We start from the raw sequence: 15,390 nt of genomic DNA, 5'->3' as shown, positions 1-15,390 counted from the left end.
CTCACTCTCATAGGAGGCGGCCCTACCTCCACACCCACATAGTTGAATTCATCAAGTGTGTACTATCACACACCACCTATAAAGGCTATGAATTCATTAAGAGTCTTAAACTCAACCTCAATAGTTTGGTAGTAAGCACTATCTACACCATAGGGAGGGACAGTGAGATCTCATTCTCACTATAAGTGCTATCTTGAATATTTCCATGATGCCCATTGAACCTTTGTTGACATAGGTTGGGTTGTCATCATGGGTGATTCACTCAATGGGCTTAAGTCCCATCTCCCTCGATGTATCATAGACCGATTGTCTAGTTAGCCCTTTGGTCAGAGGATCCGCAAGATTCTTTTCTGACCGTACAAGTTCCATGGCAATTACACCATTGCTTATGAGTTGTCGCACTATATTGTGTCTTAGGTGTATATGCCTCTTCTTCCCATTATAAATTTTATTTCTTGCACATGCAATTGCAGCTTGGGAATCACAATGCAATGATATTGATGGTAATGGCTTATCCCATTTTGGTATATCAGCAAGTAAATTTCTAAGCCACTCAGCTTCAGTACCTGCATTTTCTAAAGCAACAAACTCAGACTCCATAGTTGATCTAGCATTACAGGTTTGGTTAGAAGACTTCCAAGATATAGCTCCTCCATCTAGGTTGAGAACATAACCACTAGTGGAGTTGGTCTCATCATTATCTGATATCCAATTTGCATCACAATAGCCCTTCTAATATTGTTGGACGACTTGTATATGTAAGGCCCAAATTCATGGTGCCTTTCAAATATCTCAAGAGAAGAGTTAGTGCATTCCAATGTTCATAGGCAGGATTATGTGTATATCTACTAAGTCTACTAACAACATATGCAATATCAGGGCATGTACAATTCATTAGAAACATCACACTACCAATAATTTTAGCATACTAAGATTGTGCAACAGGCGACCCTCTATTTTTCTTTAAATGTATGCTTGGTTCATATGGAGTTCTCATAGCGTCACAATCAAAATGATTGAATTTTTTAAGTACTTTCTCAACATATTGTGATTGGGAAAGTGTAATCCCTTCACTATTCCTTATGATTTTTATTCCCAAAATTACATTAGCCTCTCCAAGGTCTTTCATATCAAAGTTTGAAGATAAGAGATCTTTAGTACTTTTTACAACATCCATGTTAGTTCCTAAAATTAACATGTCATCCATATATAGGCATATGATAACACCACTATCACCAGAGAATTTATTATACACACATCTAGCAGATTCGTTCACAACAAATCCATGAGAAATTTTAGTGTTATCAAATTTTTCATGCCATTGTTTAGGAGCTTGTTTCAAACCATATAATGATTTTCTAAGTTTACACACTTTACTTTCTTGTCCTTGAACCACAAAACCCTCTGTTTGGTCCATGTAAATTTCTTCATCTAAATCTCTATATAAAAATGCTGTTTTGACATCCATTTGGTGAACAATCAATTTATGTATTGAGGCCATAGCAATCAGAATCCTAATTGTAGTTAATCTTGTCACCGGTGAATAAGTGTCAAAGTAATCTATCCTTTCTTTTTTAGTATACCTTTTTACCACTAGTTTAGCTTTGAATTTGTCTATGGACCCATTTGCTTTTAATTTCTTTTTAAACACCCATTTGCAACCAATGATCTTGCATCCTCTAGGGAGTTCAACTAATTCCCATGTATGGTTAGCCATAATTGATTCTAACTCACTATGGATTGCATCCTTCCAAAAGGTTGCAACTACTGATTTCATGGCCTCTTGATAAGTTTTTGGGTCATCTTCAATGAGAAAAACAATGACAAAGTTAGGCCCAAAGTTGGTTTCCTTTTTAGGTCTTTTACTACGTCTTAAGTCTTGCATTGAATAGCTTTCATCTAAGTTTGAACTTGATCTCACTTGGGGTATGACTGATGAGGACTCATTAGTGAGTCTCGTTCTCTTCATAAGAAAAATATGCTTAAAGAAATCAGCATCCCTAGTTTCCACTATGGTGTTAGTCTCCAAAACTAAGAACCCATAGGCAGGACTATTTTATGCATATCCTATGAAGACACTATCCTTGGTTTTAGGACCTATCTTTTCTTTATGTGGTTCAGGGATTCCAACCTTTGCCAAACAACCCCACACCTTCAAGTACCCTAAGTTTGGTGGATGTCCTTCCCATAGTTCATATGGAGTTTTTCTAATCTTTTTATGTGGGACCCTGTTTAATACATGACATGTAGAAAGGACAACCTCCCCCTACATGTTGGAAGGAAGACCAGAGCTAATGAGCATGGCATTCATTATATCCTTTAGGGTTCTATTTTTCCTCTCAACTATTCCATTTTGTTTCATTCTTTTGATGGCTGCAACTGTAACGACCCCGCCCCAACTGTGTAGATATTGTCCGCTTTAGGGCCCATACCCCTCACAATTTTGTTCTCCCTCAAAGCACACAGTAGTAGGGGAAAAGGTTTCTACACATTAAAGGGAGGTCATTCCTTATAAACACATTCCCATGTGCTTCCCTAGGCGATGTGGGATTCCATGGAATGCAAGACCTCCCTTTTTGGGTCACTACAATCCACCCTTCTTACAAGCACATGCGTCCTCACATGTCGGACCCACACTTCTGGCTAGAGCATGGCTCTGATACCATCTGTAATGACCCCGCCCTAATTGTGTAGATATTGTCTGCTTTAGGGCCTATACCCCTCACGGTTTTGTTCTCCCCCAAAGCACATAGCAGTAGAGGAAAAGGCTTCTACACATTAAAGAGAGGTCATTTCTTATAAACACATTCCCATGTGCTTCCTTAGGCGATGTGAGATTCCACGGAATGCAAGACCCCCCTTTTTGGGTCACTACAGCAACATTTACATGCCCTAGCCTACCATGCCAAAGATCTAAAGATTCAACAATATAAGCAGAAGAATTACTAGAAATATTCATGTTCTTACAATCAGTTTTAAGCACAAATAAGCCTTCATGACAAAATCCCTTGCCCACAAAATCACCATTTTGACTAAGAACAATCTTATTAGATTCAAAAACAATTTTTGGTCCTGCCTTATTGAGCAAGAACCTAGACACTAAATTTCTACATATGTTAGGAACATGAAGAATAGAGTGCAAGGCTAAAGACTTACCTGAAGTAAATTTCAAAAGTACCTTTCCCCTTCCAGCAACTCTTGCAGTACCAGAGTCTCCCAAATAAACATTCTCTTCATCTATTACTTCCTTATAATTAAGAAATAACTCCTTGCTGAAGCAAATGTGTCTAGTAGCCCAGTGTCCACTACCCAATCAGTTATGTTATTGACTAGCTTCATTTTCGAAACAAGTGTTGCCTCAGATTCTAAGACAATATTAGGAACATCATACATTTTGTTAATCAATAAGAACATAAATCGCTTCTTAAGATTGTTGGAAGTATATTTTAAAAATAGTCCAAATTGATTAACAAAGTTACAAAGCAATATCAATAATATATCAATAAAACAAGATATGCTCAAAATAACTTATAAGTAAAATAAACAAGTACAAAAGCGTATAAAATTAATGATTAAGGAAAACTTATCGCCGAGGCACAGAACTAAATCCCCTGTCCTTAAGAAGTGATTTCGCCCCTACTGGATGAATCCGTTAGTGCAAATGGCTTAGGCAGTTACTCTCCAGGATAAAACGGCAACTCTGTTAATGTGCACTTATAAATAGAGTTTCGAACTCGTCACAAATGCCCAAGAGAAAATTTTTAGCAAAAAAAAAACAAAGTAGCTAGAGTATCAAAAGTAATATATGTTTTTTGTTTTGTTTTTTTTGTTTTTTGTTTTTTTTTTTAACTAATATCATATATGCAAAATTTGATAGTCTTAGATTTCTAAAAAAGGAAGTAGCTAAAGATGATTAGAGTGAAAAGGGAAAGGCAAAAACAAAGGAATTTTCTTTCCCATTGATGTCTCAAGCTGCTATGTTTTCTACAAAAACATGGGAAGGTGCGGCTGACTATTTTATAAGGAAATATGAGAAGATTGAGGGTTTTGTTTACTGCCAAAAATTCCCACGCTAGCCAAGGAAAATTCTAGAGCATGGGCTTGGGCTTTCCAACAAAATATCATGGGCTTAAATTTTAAAACATACCCAACATCTCCCTCCCTCCCCTCTTAATCTAAATGGGCCATAAAGGTATAATATGCTCTTCATTGAAGTCATTGAGGCATTTGGCTTTTGTTCAAGTTTTTGATAATCACGCACACCTAGCCTCAAGCTTCACCAATCATTGCTTTATTCAGCCTTTGACCAGTTTGACTTAGTTATTGATCCAACCTTTCTCCGGCATTTTTTGGACGTCTCCTTCATTGTGCATGGTTCATTCTTCATAGTGCCTGATCATTCTGGTCTCTTCCAAGGTCATTCTCAGGCATTCTTCGTGGCTTCTTCAAGTCATTTTCATGGTTTCTTCAAGGCAATCTTTAAGGCATCTGCTCAAACTTTCCAACCTCAAGGTTTCATTGAGCTTCTACCTTGAGTTTAAAAAGGGTGTTAGAGATATATTAGATATATTAGTCAAATGTAATAGGCTTAAGTCTAATCCTACCTTGTGTGTAAGTCAAGTCTCTTAGTTTAAGGTTTAACTTTCTATATATACTAGTCGCTAACTCATGCGATACACGGTAATAGCTACTAAATGAGTTATAGGAAAAAAAAAGTCATTATTTTTTAGTTGCAGTAGTAAGCAAAAATGCATGAAATTAATTTTTTTTTTTTTTTTTTTTTTTTTGCACTTGTTTCTACTTTTAGAGACAAAATGGTTCACGCATTGTAGCAGTACTGTTCACGGGACCAACAACTACTTTATTTAAAAAAATATTAAAAATTTGTCTCACGACACTATTCACACATTTAAAAATTATTTTGTTACAGTATTTTCAGTTTTCAGCAAAATAAGTTGTATCCAAAGGGACCCCTAGTCTCAAGCTTCACCAATCAATGCTTTATTTAGCCTTTGACTAATTTGACTTAGTTATTGATGCAACCTTTCTCTGACATTTTTTGGATGTCTCCTTCATTGTGCATGGTTCATTCTTCATAGTGCCTGATCATTCTGGTCTCTTCCAAGGTCATTCTCAGGCATTCTTCGTGACTTCTTCAAGTCATTTTCATGGTAATCTTCAGAGTTTATTTGCGTTATAGGTACTGTTCAAAGTTATTTAGGAAATTGAGGAAATAGAGTGAATTTCGACAACGGTGTTGCCGAAATTCAACAAAAGTATGAGAGAGAAAGAGAAAAAGTGAGAGAGAGAAAATTTTGAATTTCGGTAATCACATTACCAAAATTCCTGCTGCCCAAACCTGCTGACCAAAAACCAATTGTGGCAATGCCATTGCCGAAACAGGGAAAAAAAATTGTGGCAATTGTGCCAATGCCATTGCCAAAAATGGGAGGAAAAAAATAAATAAAATAATGGTTGCCGAAATCTAGGGAAGAATTAAAAAAAAAATGCTACGTCCACAATATTTTTATAATATTTTCACAACAAATCATAGGTGATTAGTTATTATTAGTTCAAATTTGAATTTAACACTGAGATTACTTTTTTAATCCAACAATAACAACCTGCCACTTAAAAATTTGTTGTAAAAATATTGTAAAAATTGTGTGCATATATCATTTCTAAAAAAAAAAAAAAGTGGTTTCCCCTCTTATTTCGGCAATGCCATTGCCATAAATCCATTCCACATTTTTATTTATTTATTTTATTTTAAGAAATGATATGTGCACTCAATTTTTACAATATTTTTACAACAAATTTTAAGTCGGAGGTTCTTGTTGTTGGATTAAAAAAGTAATCTTAGTGTTAAATTCAAATTTGAACTAATAATAACTAATCACTTATGATTTGTCATGAAAATGTTGTAAAAATATTGTGGACGTAGCATTTTTTTTTTAATTCCTCCCCAAATTTCGGCAACCATTATTTTATTTATTTATTTTTTCCTCCCATTTTCGGCAATGGCATTGCCACAATTGCCACAATTTTTTTTTCCTATTTCGGCAATGGCATTAACACAATTGGTTTTCGGTTAGCAGGTTTGGGTAGCAGGAATTTCGGTAATGTGATTACCGACATTCAAAATTTTCTTTCTCCCACTTTTTCTCTTTCTATCTCATACTTTTGTTGTGTTGCCGAAATTCACTCTCTTTCCTCATTTTTCTAAATAACTTAGAACAGTACTTATAACGCATTAAGCCAAAAAGACTCCTAAAAGGTGTTTATTGAAAGGTCATAACCCTTTATATTAGATATACCAAAAAGTGCATATCGAATGATTATATATAGATAGATATAGATAGATTAACTCTCTTTTTTTTTTCTTTTTTTTTTTTTAATTTTTTACCTTTGATCAAAACCTTAAAGAGACTGCAACGCAATAGCATAGATAGAAAAAGAGAGACGGTGACAAAATAAAGGTGAGTTTATTTATTTATATTTTTATATTTACAAATATATATTTTAAAAGATTTTATTTTATTTTTTAAAATTTGTAATCAATTTATTGATTTAGGGCCGTTATTAATTATTTTCACGTATTTGCAAAGTTAGTGTTTGATATGTGACTTTGAGGGGGTGATATGAATATGATAGTTTGATTTGCCACATTTGAAACTTTGTGAATACTTGCTTTTTTCTTTAATATAGGGTTGTGATGTTAGGGTTGGGAAGACTCTTAAACAGTTATCACACTCTGTATCATTATCATACATTTACGTATGGATGGCCTGTGTTTATATTCTTATTTTTTTACTTTGTATTTATGTGATTCTGTTTGGTCCAGTAATATACTTGATTTTCAGATAATGTTAGCAGTTATAACATAAAATTATTTACGTTTTGAGTCAGACAGTATTTGTTTTTCTAATTTGGTTTGGCTTTTGTGATGTTGTTGGAATGAATTCAATACTTTACTCGTTGATTGGTTTGACTTTCATTTAGAAAACTCCTATGATTGCTTATTGATTTTGTGTGTGTGTGTGTTTTTTTTTTTGATGTGACATAAATAGTCACCAGTTGCGACAACCATAGAACCTAATGCTATCATGCAACACTCACAAAACGTGTAAAGAAATCGTTCAGTATTATTGTTGCTACTATTAGTGTGACTTGATTTCTTGACCTTTTCACTTTTAAACCAAAAAAAAAAACCTGACTTACAAATAGCAAATTTGGAGAATACCCACAAATTTTTAGTGTTTTTAAGAAAGATGAAAGATAAGAAGTTGAGAAGAAGTTACTAAATGAATATGAACCACTATTTATACCAAAATGATCATGGTTTTTCATTAGACACCTTTTCATTCAATATGCAAAATTTTCAGTTAATAGACAAATTTTCATTCAATAGACATTTTTTCATTCAATAGGCACATTTTCAGTGAAGAGACACATTTTTGTTCAACAGTCACATTTTAGGTTAACATGCACCTTTTCGTTCAAAAGGCACAACTATTCTGTGTTTTAAAATATATATGTGGCATTAATTTATGTTGCCACATGGCACAATGAAGAGCGGTCAACAAAAAGTCAAATGTTTCGGCTATTAGTTATTACTAGTCGCAGACTCGCGCGTTGCGCGTGATTATTTTTTATGGTGATCTCATTATTATTATTATTATTTTGTAATTTGAACTAATTTAATGAAAATTAATGCATTTCATAATCATATTTATCACAAATTAATTTTTTTATTATTGTAGAATTTTTTTATTTAAAATTTGAAACCTTAATTCTACCATAGTTGGTTGACTAATTTTTACATCTCTAAGTCAATTAAACATGTTTTGCATGCTACATGTAAACCTTCTTTTCCATAAGGGTTGAAATAATGTGCGTAATATTTTTTTTTTTCTATGGAAGTTAAAAAGAATAAAATTCACCTTGTCTTGATGTTTTCTAAAAATTAAATTTGGAGATTCTCTTTCAATAATTGTGAAAATTCCAAGCAATAATTCAGAAGGTAATACATGTTACATGTTCATGCTTTGATTGTGTAATTGTATGATTGATTTGGGTTGTAATTTATAAGTTGAATATGGTGGTGTATATCCAAAAGGGTCTAGCTATGTTGTTTAGGATATTGAATATAGTGTTATATGTAATTTATAGAGTATCAACGGTTGTAGTAATTAAAAATTGTTTTTTCATTGTCTTTTAAGTTAATAAAAACCTTACATATTCTTTTTTTTTTTTTTTTTTTAAAAGCTTTACATATTTTTTTAACGTGAATCTTTACATATACCTTAATAAGTAAACCCTATACATTTCATTTTCTTAGCTGCATAAAAAAAGACATCTATTCCATTATAATAGTGGCTAATTAGTTTTTTCATGTTCTCATTTATAATGTTTCTTACTATTATCATATTTTACTGGCTTTTGATTTTCATAATAGAGGCATTAAATGAGAGTTAAATTCTTAGAACATTTCGTTAGATTTTAAAAGTCATGGTGTGTGAAGAATATAAGCATTTAAGGAATTTTTTTTTATATTTTATTATTTATAAATAATGTTAAATGAAATATGAAAAAAAAAAAGATTTTGAAAATTTTCATCTTGATTTCTTATATATTTCTATTATTACTGAAGAACGTTTTCCTTTTAGTTTTGATAATAAATATGATTTTCTAGATTAAAGTTTGATTAGTTTCAAGTTTAAATTTTGTATGATTTTATTTAACTGTTGATTATATGATTTAATTAAGTGAATTTAACGATTTATTTATTTGCATTGTAAAGTTTATAATAACATTCGTAAGGTCATCTTTAATTAATTTTTACTCCTTTAGCCATCGGTCTCTCTTTGTTTTCCAATTAACAGTTACTAATTAATTTATTTAATTGACGTTTGATTTCTTTTACTAATCTCTTTCTCTCCCTCTTTGTTAACATCCTAATGTTTTCCCAAATTTGATGATAATTCTAATGTACTAAATATGCATATTGTAACTTTTATTTTTATTTTTATTTTATTCCATTTTGCTGCCATGAAGTTAGTACATCCATAACTATTAGTTTATTATTTTATGATATGTTTGGTTTGATATTATTATTATTATTATAAATTTAGTGTTTCTAAAATAGCATGTGTTTTGTATTCTCTTTTTCTATTAATGCATTGTAACGTTTTATGGGAATACTTTATAAGAAAATTGTTTATTCTTTTTTTTTTTTTTTTTAATTGAGTGTTTCTAAATTGATATTTGTTTTGTATTTCATTTTTCCATTGATGCATTGTAACATTTCATGGGAAGACTTTATAAGAACAATTTTTATTTATTGAATAAAATATTATACATTTAATTTTTTAAAAAAGAGACAAAATATAAATAATTATGATATGGAGGATGTTGCTAAATTTAAATGTTGAATAAAATAAGATGAGAATAAAATAATAAAAATGAAATGTATAGTAATAAACACAATATTATTTTAGTTATGCTATGTAATAAAATAATATTGTATTTTATATACTATCTTTATAATGAATTAATATAACATTTAAAACCAATGATAATAAAAAGATAACAACATAAATATAAAACTAAATCGTATCAAGCTGAATTACCTGTCAATTCCAATTTTGGCAAACTAACTGTTAGGAATGCTATAAGCATATGGAAAATAATTGTTGTATTGAGATTTAGTTAGTTAGGTAGTTAGTTAATTAGGTACAATTCCAAGCATGTTAATCACATTTAGCACATGTTGGAATTATTAATGCACATGGGGAATAATAGAACCAATAAGATAAGGTCATGTGGGCCAATGAGATTAGAGCTAGTCTCCTATAAATACATGATTGTAATCCAATATGAGATATCAATGAAGAATACACCAATTTGTTAGTGCATTAGTGCATCTCCCTCTCTCTCTTCTCTCTCTCTCTTAATCTCTCTCTTTCTCTATGGAGGGTGACTACCTCGAATTAAGTCAATTTCCCTACAATCCCCATCCATTCCCTTATAATTCTCATAAATTCCCTTATAATTTCTACCCATCCCCATTAGGAACCTCTAGGTTCCTAACAAATGGTATCAGAGCCGTCGATCTTGAGATGAGCAATTGTGATGAAAGAAAACTTTTGAAAAAAATACAAGAATTGTTGAACAAAGCCATAGAAGAATCCAAGGATATTTCAAAGAGGATGAAGGCCTTGGCTGAATCTAACATGGCCATGAAGGAAGAACTTTCAAGAGTGCAAGAGGATCTTGAAAACATGTCCGAAGAAGAGTTTCAACTTCTTGAAGGAACAAGTGAAAAGTTTCAGGTTGTTGAATCAACAAAAACTGTCCTTGACAGTGAAGATGCAAATGATAGTGAAGATGTGGCTAATCTTGAAGAGTTTCTTGATTTGAAGGAATTAGTACTAGAAGAACACAATGCTTTCCCATGCCCAGTGCAGTCCCCAAGAATACTTTGCAACCAACCATACTTGGTCTTGGACAACCTCTCTGTGCATAGCCTGGATATAGTGTATCCTAAGGTCTCTAAATTCTATAATGAGCTTCACACTAGCTTAGCTTCATGTGGAGTAAATGGATTTAAGGTTGATCTTGAACTTGGCTACGGTGACAAAGTCTCTCTTTTCCCTGGCTGTCATCAAGATGGAGTCACATTCCCTTCTATGTTTGAGAATTCCGTACTTACATGGCGATTTCTTGGTGGCAAGCCCAAGTTGATGTTCCTAGAAGGTCTCTTGGCTACACTTATGGAGGCCAACATGTATTCCGAAGCCTTCACACCAACAAATGGTGGTGACAACTGCGGGATAAATGATGGGTTCCACAGCCCAGCTGATCACAATTTTTATAAAGAAATTATGTTTAAAGTCAAGAGCATTGCGTACTTATTGTTTAGATGATGAAGAGTGGAATGTTAGGCTATTAGCAACAACACTGTCAGATCTTCATTTCCAAGAAAGAATCACTTCTTGCAAGAAGCGATATGTGCGTCTTTTCCCAGTGAACTTCGTGAACTATACCAATGTGTCCTTGGAAGCAAATTACTTCTCGCAAGCATTATGTGATTATCTTTTCATACTACATGTCAAGAAATGGTCCTAGACAACAACTTTACAATGAGACCAAGTAGTAGGGGAAGGTTCTTCTCAAAGAAAGGACAAAAATTACATCATTCGGTCATGGCCATGTGTTAGTAACTACCCCAAGTTCATTTTTCAGCAGCATGTTATTCCAAGATCGTTGTCATTGCTGGGGTTAATCCATCTTGAGGATTTAATGGTGTGGCCAACGTGTCTCAATGGTGTAAAATCAATGTGACTATTTCAGTTTATTAATGGGCTGTGATTAATTGCTTGGAAATATTTGATGTTTTCGACGGTCAAGATGCCTTGGTGTATTGGAATAGTGGCCGGTTTCCCCTCATGAANCCGAGGACCATGCAATGCCTTGGTTCTGTCTAACGCTTTCATTTCTCTGTAAGTATCTAGTTTCCCCATAGGTTTGAGTCCGAGGACCATGCAATACCTTGGTTCTGTCTAGTACCCAAGTATAGCTGAGCGGTTAGTTTCCCCATAGGCTTGAGTCCGAGGACCATGCAATGCCTTGGTTCTGTCTAACGCTTTCATTTCTCTGTAAGTATCTAGTTTCCCTATAGGTTTGAGTCCGAGGACTATGCAATACCTTGGTTCTGTCTAGTACCCAGGTATAGCTGAGCGGTTAGTTTCCCCATAGGCTTGAGTCCGAGGACCATGCATTGCCTTGGTTCTGTCTAACGCTTTCATTTCTCTGTATGGAGGGGTTTGTCCTCGGACCGCTTTATTGGAGACAATTCCTCCTTGGGTCGGACTATGATCTTACACGTGGCGTTGATCTCGCCTCCAGCTCGAATCCCCATCTTTTTCATTTATGAGGCGTCCCTTGGCCGTTTGTGCTCCGCGCTTGACATTTCGGTGCGCGAGACATGCCTTCATTAATGTCCTCGTGAATTAACACAAATCCAGCGGTCTACGGTCCCCTTGGAATTTGGTAGCTTCGTTATTAGCACTGCTGGTAATTCTCTTTTCGAATTCTGTGTGGATTAATTCTCACCAACCTTCATCCTTTATATAAGGCTTTCCGGGGGGATGGTTTCTCCATACTCCATGAACTTCCTAACACAAACATAAAACACGCCCTTTCAGCTCCTCAAGCCCCTTTAATAACCCTGCCGGAATTGTGACTGGAGTTGGCAGATATGGGGCGGCTTTGGGCGGGTGTGAGGACATCCGTGCCAAGAGCCGTTGTGACAGCAGCCCCCACTAGGCTTCCGGCACGGCAGAGTCTAGGCTTAACACTGACAGTGCCGTACGCGGTGGCCAAGAGGGATGTCGCTGAAGTACCTAATGTCTCTCCTCGGAGCGCACCCCCGACGGAGGAGACGCGCGAACTTATGTCATGGCTGGTGCCCGAGCGTTGCTGTCTCCAACGGCCAACGCTCGTGAGGATCTGAGAGAATCAAGGGAACATCACGGGGGAGGGCGTCCCGGTGCCCCTGCATCTGCTCCTCGCTTTGTTCAAGCTCTGCCGCACCGAGAAAGGAGTTGTCGGTGGCCTTGAAGCAAGCCAGCCTCAGCCCCCTTCCCCCACCCTATTGTCAAGTTCTCCCATTCTCTTGATGCCAATAAGAGCATGGGTTGACACTTCCCTCTAGCTAGCTTTAGGACGGGTCCACCTGGGCCTCTGATTGTAGAACTAGCTTATAGGAGTAGTTTTAAAACATGCCTGCCTGAGCCTCTGATTGTACATTGTAACTTTTTTGTTTAATAAAGTAATGTGCAGTTTCTTTCCGTTTCGAACTTTTACTTTTCTGCAATGTTTGTTTGGTGTTTTTTTTTTTTTTTTTTTGAATCACTACCAATCTTCCGTAGAATGATTACTTAGAACGATCGCTTGTTGCGCCGGCCAGCGCACTAATCCTTCCCACAGACGGCGCCAATTGTAGGGTCCTTTTTTGTAGCCCAAAAGATATGAGTTCCCCAGGCACAATGAACCCAGAACAATGAATTTGTAGAGAGTGGATCAAAGGTTTAGGCGCTCGCCAGCGTGCATGAAGCATGAACTACTTTCCTTTTATTGAAAAATACTAAGAACAATTTACAAATGGGGGATGCTCCTCGGCCCATGGTCGAGGAGGTTTTTCCTCTCCCTCCTCCTCTTTTTCTCCCCCACTTCTCATTTTGCTCACATTTCTTATATATCACTCTCTTCCTCCTCCTGTTGATCATCTATTGGCCTCCCTTCTGACCGTCTGTCCCATCAGAGGTCATATCCGTGCTCAAGTGGCTCACCCTGATCGATGTCACCCTGTCAAGGGGTTACATCCCCATTAATGCGGCCAGAAGGGTTAGATGAGCGTATTCAATGCCGAGGTGACAGTTCGCCCAGGGCTTGCCCCTTCTTCGTACTTCTGTCGCCGACGCATGGCATCGGGCCCTTCTCCTCCTCGGATATTCAAGGAGTCTTGTGGTGGGGCGGTCCTTGTGTTTTTCCGAGGTCTCGGATGACTGAGGACAGGGTCGTTCTCGGCGTGGGCCATTTGGGCCTGGTTTGAAGTGGGCCAAGGCTACCCGATTTTCTGGCCCCACAATATATATATTATAATTCTATTTTGGATCAACATGTTTTAGTGTTATTTTTTTTGAGTTCCCTATTATCAGTCGTCTTTCTCCCTCTTATAAATTTGGGTAGATTTGTATTAAGTTAATACTTAGTTATTTTGGAAGTGAAAATTTGAATTTATATCAAAACACAATATTGACTTTGTATTTAAATGTGTCTTTCAATTTTTTGAGTAAATCAAGTATAATATTGTTATGAGTTTTGATTATCATAATAATCTCATTTGAGAGAATGATAAATTTGATTATGGAAAATAACATGATAATCTCCTTAAAGTTTAGTTGTATAGAAACAAATTAGGAGAACATAACACACTATAACATAATTTAGAAGAATATTGACCACCTTAAAAATGAATAATATTAGTTAAACACATCCAAAATAATAGAATGATATATTTGTAAAAATAGAGAGACGAAAAAATAATTTTAGAAATTATTTAATTTTTAAGGAGAACAAATTTTCAACAAATTTTAAAGAATAAATTATTCATGGGTTATGTTAATGAGTGCCTTTAGGAAAATTGTTAATAAATAATATTGAGAAAGTTTTAATACAATTTATATGAGAAATATAAAAAAACTATCTAAGGTTATATTTGGTGTAGGGTCCGTTTTTGTAGCCCAAAAGATATGAGTTCCCTAAGCCCAACGAACCCAGAACAATGAATTTGTAGAGAGTGGATCGAAGGTTTAGGCGCTCGCCGGCGTGCATGAAGCATGAACTACTTTCCTTTTATTGAAAAATACTAAGAACAATTTACAACTAAAGGATGCTCCTCGGCCCATGGCTGGGCCGAGGAGGTTTTTCCTCTCCCTCCTCCTCTTTTTCTCCCTCACTTCTCATTTTGCTCACATTTCTTATATATCCCTCTCTTCCTCCTCCTGTTGATCATCTATTGGCCTCCCTTCTGACCGTCTGTCCCATCAGAGGTCATATCCGTGCTCAAGTAGCTCACCCTGATCGAAGTCGCCCTGTCAAGGGGTTACATCCCCATTAATGCGGCCAGAAGGGTTAGGTGAGCGTATTCAATACCGAGGTGACAGTTCGCCTAGGGCTTGCCCCTTCTCCGTACTTCTGTCGCCGACGCATGGCATCGGGCCCTTCTCCTCCTCAGATATTCAAGGAGTCCTGTGGTGGGGCGGTCCTTGTGTTTTTCCGAGGTCTCGGACGACTGAGGACAGAGTCGTCCTCGGCGTGGGCCATTTGGGCCTGGTTTGAAGTAGGCCAAGGCTACCCGATTTTCTGGCCCCACATTTGGTAACTGTTTTTTCCCCTTATTTTCTATTTTCAAAAACAATTTTCTATTTTTGAGACTTGAAAACTTATTTAGCAATCCAAAATGAATAAAAAACAAAAACTATTTTCAAAACTCATTTTGTGAAGGAAACTGAAAATATACAAAATGTTGTTTTTAGTTTCTAATTTTCAAAAGTTAATGAAGACACACATTTAATTTGATGAATCCGTCTCATTTAATGAATTAGTATTAGAGTTCAAATCTTAGTAACAACATATTTTAATATTTTTTATTTTTTTCTTAAAAAACTATCTTTTTAATTTCAACTAACCAAACATATTTTTTTATTTCAAAAATATAAGAATTTTTTTTCTTTATATTCCAAAAAACAAGTTTTTGAAAATAGAAAACAAAAACCTGTTATTAAAAAGAGAAATGATATGTCTACAACATTTTTACAACAA

The sequence above is a fragment of the Quercus suber genome, unplaced genomic scaffold, assembly GCF_002906115.3.
Source record: "Quercus suber isolate HL8 unplaced genomic scaffold, Cork oak 2.0 scaffold_305, whole genome shotgun sequence".
NCBI lineage: Eukaryota > Viridiplantae > Streptophyta > Magnoliopsida > Fagales > Fagaceae > Quercus > Quercus suber.
This window is presented reverse-complemented; position numbering follows the sequence as displayed.